The 7,468-nt window shown below is 46.5% G+C and overlaps 1 long non-coding RNA gene across 1 annotated transcript in view; it reads right to left on the bottom strand.

The window, feature by feature from the left end:
- LOC139056355 (uncharacterized) overlaps positions 1-7,468 on the bottom strand; it is a 54,333-nt gene that overhangs the window by 6,897 nt on the left and 39,968 nt on the right. The gene's annotated exons all lie outside the window — the stretch shown is intronic.

Below are 7,468 nucleotides of genomic sequence, written 5' to 3'. Positions count from 1 at the left end.
GCGCCATGCGCGCGACGGAAGACGGCGTGTTTGCTTCCCGCTTTCCTCCCTTGTACGAGGGAGATTGAGACGCAGAACGAGCCGCGATCGTCGGCGCCCCTCGGGCGCGGTTGTGCAGTAGGCAGTTGCTGCTAGAGTACAACGCCGTCGGGCCTTCCGTCCTCTCCCCACCCTGGGTCTTTCGCGCGACGAAAGACGGCGCGCGAGATTGAATCGCTAAGGTCCATCTATAATTATTGAGAGACTTTAAGCCGCGATCGTCGGCTTCCCTGGCGCGCTTTCGCTCGCACCTGCACCATGCGGCGCACGGCGGCGACGACGGCAAAAATGCGCCTGGAGCGCCCACATAATTGCTATCGCAATAAAAGTAGGATGCGCGGTACAATTCGGCGTCCGACACGGCGTCGGACAATCGCACCCGCCGAATCGTACCGTGTCTCCTACTTCACGGCAGCAAGTTCAGGGTGCGATCATTATGCGAGAAAAAGAAGAAAAAAAAACACTTCCTGATTGGAAAAGTGGGGGTCGCGTTCATTACGCAAGTGCGTTCATTATGTGAGTAAATACTGCAGTACTACTACTTAGCATAAAACCCTTCTTCCCGCACAAGGCAATGTTAGCGGAGCCATAAAAAACAATCATCAGCTAACAGTTATGCTATAAAATGCTTGCATCTGTGAACCAGGGTCTTGGTGAGAGGCCTTCAGATATTCATAGATCTTCAGTCTTCACGCAAACCTCCCGGTGCACAAAAAACGCAAGTTGGGCGTGAGGCTTTGGGTAAACAAAGATTTTGAGGTGCGCTGTTTCCAATACTCCCTACTGTTGTATTCTTAGCCTCAAAATTCAACTAGTGATGCAGTCGTCCCTTATGTTTGGGCTCGCATTGTTGCGATCTAGTGTCGTCTTGCAAATGGTTGAATAAAAGGAACGAAAGGCTTCGGCAGTGCACATAATAAAGTGCACCTCAGAGCTTTGGTTGTGGCAAATAAAAGTGTGATGGACGTTCAGAAGAGATAAGTGTTCGAGAAAAAAGTCTCAGTTTCGCCTTAAAAGCGAAGCATCGATCGCGATAGCAAATTAGTGGACAGCTGGCTGCATGAAGTAAGGATGGCAGTTTTATCCGCCATATAAAATTGTAAACATGGACTTACTAAATAAATTAACAAGCGTGGTATCGCGCGCGCCCAAGCAAACATGAGCACATCACTCGATGACCGCGGAAACTCGCTGTCAAAACGCTGCAGTGAGGAAACGCGGCAGCAGCAGCGAGCGAATTGACCTTCGTGCAGCCGCTCGCATGAAGGAGCACTCTATGCTCGTCGCAGATAAAGCCCCTCAATTTTCCTTAGTCGCAGATGGCTTTCATGATACAGCTGACCGCCGGCCGCCCGGCATAGAACGCGCCCTCTCCCTCCTTACCCTCCTCACGAAGCCTTGCGTACGACAGAAAGCGGCACGCTTCCTCCCCGCTTTCTAGAGCGATTCTACCGCGTCCGTCCGTTGCGTGCGCGATCGCCGACCCTCGCACGCTTTCACTGGCACGCACAGCATACGGCGTGCGGCGACGATTTTATCGCCCTTGGACTTTATACCGAACCTCGCGGCGACGCCTACGGCAGATGGCAAATGCAACACCATTACTGGTGTTCTGACAAGCCACTTCTGCAACACCAGTCAGAACTTTGCCTATGCGCGTATATTACTCGGGGCTTGGGACACGGCCACTAATCAATCGATTATGGGTATGCGATATAGCTGGGTGCCGCTACACCCGTATACAAGTGCCAAAGCTTTTGACTTCGCGGTGGAGGACGCAAGACGGACTCTTTCCGCAGACGAAGAAGAAACGAAACACTTTATACAATATTTACAGATTGTGGATTATAGCATACATGTAGCTGTAAGAGCGCAACAGACCGACTGGGCGGCTGGAAGCGACTCTTGATTCTTGATTCGTCGCGGAGATGGCTGGGTGCTTCTTGAAGTCCCCTCCAGTGTCGAATTCTTGATTCGTCGCGGAGAAGTGGGAACTCTCGTCGCCTCGATGATAGGCGCGTAGTATGGCAGCTCCCGTAGCCTCGATTAGACCCTACCGCGATGATAAGCGCGTGGTATGGCACAATATGCGCCTGGTGTCCATATAATTGCTGTCGCAATAAAAATTTAATATTAAAAGTTAGACATGATTTGTTACATTTTTAGCTGGAGCTGTATAAGCAATGAGACAATTTTATAGCAGGCACTGCATTCTAACAATGTTGCGAACCACTTAATTGTCATTTAACCTCTGGTAGCCACTATAAAATCTCATGTATTCCTTTCCGCTGGAGTATATAGTGCACATCACCCGCCGTGGTTGCTCAGTGGCTATGGTGTTGGGCTGCTGAGCACGAGGTCGCGGGATCGAATCCCGGCCACGGCGGCCGCATTTCGATGGGGGCGAAATGCGAAAACACCCGTGTGCTTAGATTTAGGTGCACGTTAAAGAACCCCAGGTGGTCCAAATTTCCGGAGTCCTCCACTACGGCGTGCCTCATAATCAGAAAGTGGTTTTGGCACGTAAAACCCCAAATATTATTATTATTATATAGTGCACATCTCTCGCAGTCCACCTTCAAGTATAGTAGCAACGTGCAGACTCTAGTTCTGCTGTTCGACTCGGAAAGCAAAAGCAGAAATCGATGACACTGAATAGTTTTGTCATATCTGAATAACTGCACATTTGGACATTGACGGAAGTTATCTGCTCTGATGCCAACAATAGAGTTAAATACAACCAGAAGCTATGATCTTAATGTGAAAGCATTATAAGAGACTTGCAGTTGGCTGGGAGTAACGAGTTTTTGAGATAACTATGCTGAAGAGTCCCTTAGGTAGTAGTGGGTCTAGTTATGGGGACCCAGTTTTTGCCTTACTAACTGCCACTTTCTCAAGTTTTGCACACATCGTAGCGCCTCCCCGAAAGAAACAATTCTGGCTATATTGCTGCCTCCTGCTGGAGAATGCTTATACACATTTCAAGATTAAAACACTATTATTGCATCGTCGTTTCTCTGTCACCATTTAGCTTCAAGGCCTACACATTGATTTCAGGCACGTACCCAGGATTTTTTTTCGGGGGGGGGGCCCACCACCTCCACAACCATCATCATCATCATCATCATCATCATCATCATCAGCCTGTTTTTGTCCACTGCAGGACGAAGGCCTCTCCCTGCGATCTCCAATTACCCGTGTCCTGCGCCAATCGATTCCAACTAGCGCCCACGAATTTCCTAATTTCATCGCTCCACCTAGTGTTTTGTCGTCCTCGATTGCGTTTCCCTTCGCTTGGTACCCATTCGGTAACCCTAAAGCCTGTTTCACATGCAAGCGAAAATGCTCGCGAATCCTGCCGCCGCACCGCAGAAATCTGTTTCGAGCGGCGGCGGCGGCACCAGCGGCGGGAGTGGCGAGGTTCGGGCAAGTTGGAATTTTATCGCAGCGGCAGAGCGGCAACACCGCTTCCGAACGGCCCGCCTCGACACGTGACCAGTGGAGAACTAGTGCGCGAAAGCCTGCGCATAGGACGATGTTTTTTCACTTGCTACACGTGGTACAGGCAACATGCAAAGAGAGCTTTTCAACGAATTGTTAATTGCTAAGCGCAGGATATGTATTTATAAAATAAAAATTTGAGAGGCAGGGACAAAGCAATGCTTTTGTTGGTAGTCAAAAACTAGCAAAACTGGCTGAAAGTCCGGTGTTTTTTGCCAGCAACATTGCTATTCGCAGCGGCGGAAAACGCGCGGCGGCAATGCATGTGAAACGAAACCTCGCGAAAAGCTTCGCAGCGCCGCGCCGCTGTTCGCTCCATTCGCTCAATCGTTTGCAGGTGAAACAGGCTTAATGGTACAACGGTTATCTAACCAGCGCATTACATGACCTGCCCAGTTGCATTTTTTCCTCTTGATGTCAATTAGAATATCGTCTATACCCTTCGCTCTCTGATCCAAACCGCTCTCTTTCTCTCTCTTAACGTTATGCCTAGCAATCTTCGTTCGATCGCTCTTTGCGCGGTCCTTAACTTGCACTCAAGCCTCTGCCCCATATGTCAGCACTGGCAAAATGCACTGATTGCACACCTTACTTTTCAATAATAATGGTAAGCTTCCAGTCAGGAGCTGGCAATGTCTGCCGTATGCGATCCAACCTATTTTTATTCTTCTGTGAATTTCCTTCTCATGATCAGGGTTCCCTGTGATTAATTGACCTAGGTAAACGTACTCCTTCACAGTCTCTAGTGGCCGACTGGCGATCCTGATCTCTTGTTTCTTTGCCCGGCTATTTATCATAATCTTCATCTTCTGCATATTAATATTCAACCCCACTCTTACACTCTCTCTGTTAAGGTCTCCAATCATTTGTCGTAACTCGTCTGCATTGTTGTGGAATAGAACAATGTCATCGGCAAACCGAAGGTTGCTGAGATATCTGCCGTCGATCTTTACTCCTAAGCCTTTCCAGTTTAATAGCTTGAATTCTTCTAAGCACGCAGTGAATAGCTTTGGAGAAATTGTGTCTCCATGTCTGACCCTTCTCTATAGGTATCTCCCTGCTTTTCTTGTGTAGAATCAAGGTAGCTGCAGAACCTCTGTAGATATTCTTACGCGAAGGACGAGTCGGTAAGACGAGAAGCTATTTACAGAATATATTTACAACAACGGTTGCAGCGCTGACCGGTTAGATTCACAGCGCGAGCCCAGTTCGTTCTTCCTCTTCTTTTCTGGAGTGATGGCGCCTACGCGCCTCGTTCAAACAAACAAATACCACACGCATGTAGCAATATTTTCCAAGCTTTTTACGTAAGCGTTCTGTACTCCTTGATTACGTAGTGCCTCTATGATTGCTGGTATCTCTACTGAATCAAATGCCTTTTCGTAATCTATATAAGCCACATAGAGAGGCTTATTGTACTCTGCAGATTTCGCGATAACCTGATTGATGACATGGATGTGATCCATTGTGAAGTATCTCTTCCTGACGCCAGCCTGTTCCCTTGGTTGACAAAATCCAGTGTTGCCCTTATTCTATTGGAGATTATTTTGGTAAATATTTTATATAATACTGGGAGCAAGCTAATGGTCCCATAATTTTTCAATTCTTTAACGTCCCCTGTTTTGTGGATTAGTATAATGTCTGCATTCTTCCAGTTTTCTGGGACCCTTGCAGTCGATAGACACTTCGTATAAAGATCCGCCAGTTTTCCAAGCATTATGTCTTCTCCATCTTTGATTAAATCAACTGGTTCCACCTTCTCCTCCCGCTCTTCATCGTTTCATGTCTTGCAGTGCCCTTCTGACCTCATCGCTAGTTATAGGAGAGTTTCTGCATCCTGTTCACTACTGTTTCTAAGTGAGGTATCGTTACTCCTCTGGGTACTGTATACAGGTCAGCTTAGAATTTTTCCGCTGCTTTTACTATATCTTCGAGATTGCTGATGATATTATCCTTCTTATCCTTTAGTGCATACATCATGGTTTGTCCTATGCCAGGTTTCTTTTTTGCTGATTTGAGGCTGCGTTCATTTTTTTACGGCTTCGTCACTCTTTCCCATGTTATAGTTTCGAATATCAGTTATTTTCGCCTTGTTGATCAGTTTTGACAGTTCCGCGAATTGCGTAACGCTGTATGGCCACCATTCCCATACAAGCGCGTAGAGCGCAGGACTCTGCGATTCTAGACGTACTGCGCTCACCGCGAAAGGTTAGAAAAACACCCACATAAGCACAGCAAAGAAGTGGCTACGTGAGGCGGTTCGACCGATAACTGTAGAAGCGTCATTCAAAACAAGTAATTGTTCTCCACTTCCGGCGGCGTTTTCCCTACTTCCTTTTGAAATAAAAAGACGTCGATCCATAAATATTGTCATAAACAACGGTTAACTTTTTTATTATTAGCTTTTGCTAGCAGTTTGGTTGTTGCCTTGTCTCTCTCCCTTAGTAGATCGCATAATTTCTCAACTCCTTGCGTTTTTTGTTTCCAGTTGCCAATTTTGCACGAAAAGTGCTATACAATTAGTAAAAAACAGACGAGGTAACGGGCGACAGTCATCTTGCTTATGGGTTTAGGGGTTATTGCAGGGTTTCATGATGGACGCTCTTTCACATCATTTTATTTCCCACTTTATCTAACCCATATCACGTGTATATGGTTCCGGGCATCTGCCAGCGTCGCGGCGAGCCGTAACATAAGTAAATAATGAAGCAAAGGGATAAGTTAAACGCAATTGGCGTTTTCGCCGGCCGCAACTCGTTCCATGAGAGTACAGACCAGCTGAGTAACAGCCGCATCCCTCTCCTGGTCCCAGGATCAGCCTAAACAAAGAAGGTTGAACTAACAAGAGCAACAGCTATGCGCATGACGGTTTCATTTTCATTTCATTTCATTTTCTTTTTATTTCTATTCTTGCCATATAACTTATCAGACATTGACTGAACCCATAGCCAGAGGCTAGTGTGGGGTTCAGAAACAAAAATACACTATGGCAATGACACAACACTTGTGTAAAATAGAAAGCCCAAAATCACGGCGAAAGACCAAAGTACACTATACAATGATATATATATAATATGCATTATACAGGAGAATGAATAAAGATCTGTAATGAACACTGTACAAAAAACACAAACCGCGAACGACTGTCACATAGATCAAATAAGGCTCAAAAAGTATGTTCTTAATGCTTTATTTGTTTCGTGGGACTGTTTTATTTCTGGGGGTAAAGCATTCCAAACCTTGGCTCCTGAAAACTGCACCAATCTTTCACTGTAGATGTTATTATTCGGTGGCAGATTAAAGTTACTATGTGTGAGGTTTCTCGTCAGTCGAGAAGGACAGCGAAACAGGGAGGCATTGAAAGGTTGGTTATATTTTACTATGTTATTTACACACAGCGCTATCTTTAAAGACCGCAAAAGATCAAAAGGAAGGATATTTAATAACTGGAAAATTGGTTTATTTGGTTCAGTATACTTGCTTTGTGTTATAATTCGGATGGCCCGTTTTTGTAATCGCCGGATAGGATCAAGGTAAGTGTTGTATGTTAAACCCCATGATTCTACACAGTATGTTAGATGACTGTTAATAAGGGCAAAATAAAGGGTACGGGTACGGTTGAATAGATGGTGACAACTGAACGCATCTCGAGTTAATCGCGCGGGTGCGGCATCTATGAGAAAACTGTCCTTCACATTACAAGAGATGCCGATAACTACCGCCATCTAAAAGGAGTGAAAAAGGCAGCATAATGCTGACCGATGAACCGCTGCCAAGTCTCAACATTGATCCAGCGGCGCTTTAGGAATGTGTGAGAAAGGGTGGCGTGGGTGGGGAGTGGGGGGGGGGGGGGGGTATGCCACTTGATTTCGGGGGGGGGCCCGGGCCCCCCCGGGCCCCCCCCTGGGTACGTGCCTGATTGATTTGT

Source organism: Dermacentor albipictus, chromosome 2 (genome assembly GCF_038994185.2).
Source record: "Dermacentor albipictus isolate Rhodes 1998 colony chromosome 2, USDA_Dalb.pri_finalv2, whole genome shotgun sequence".
Lineage (NCBI taxonomy): Eukaryota > Metazoa > Arthropoda > Arachnida > Ixodida > Ixodidae > Dermacentor > Dermacentor albipictus.
This window is presented reverse-complemented; position numbering and strand designations above follow the sequence as displayed.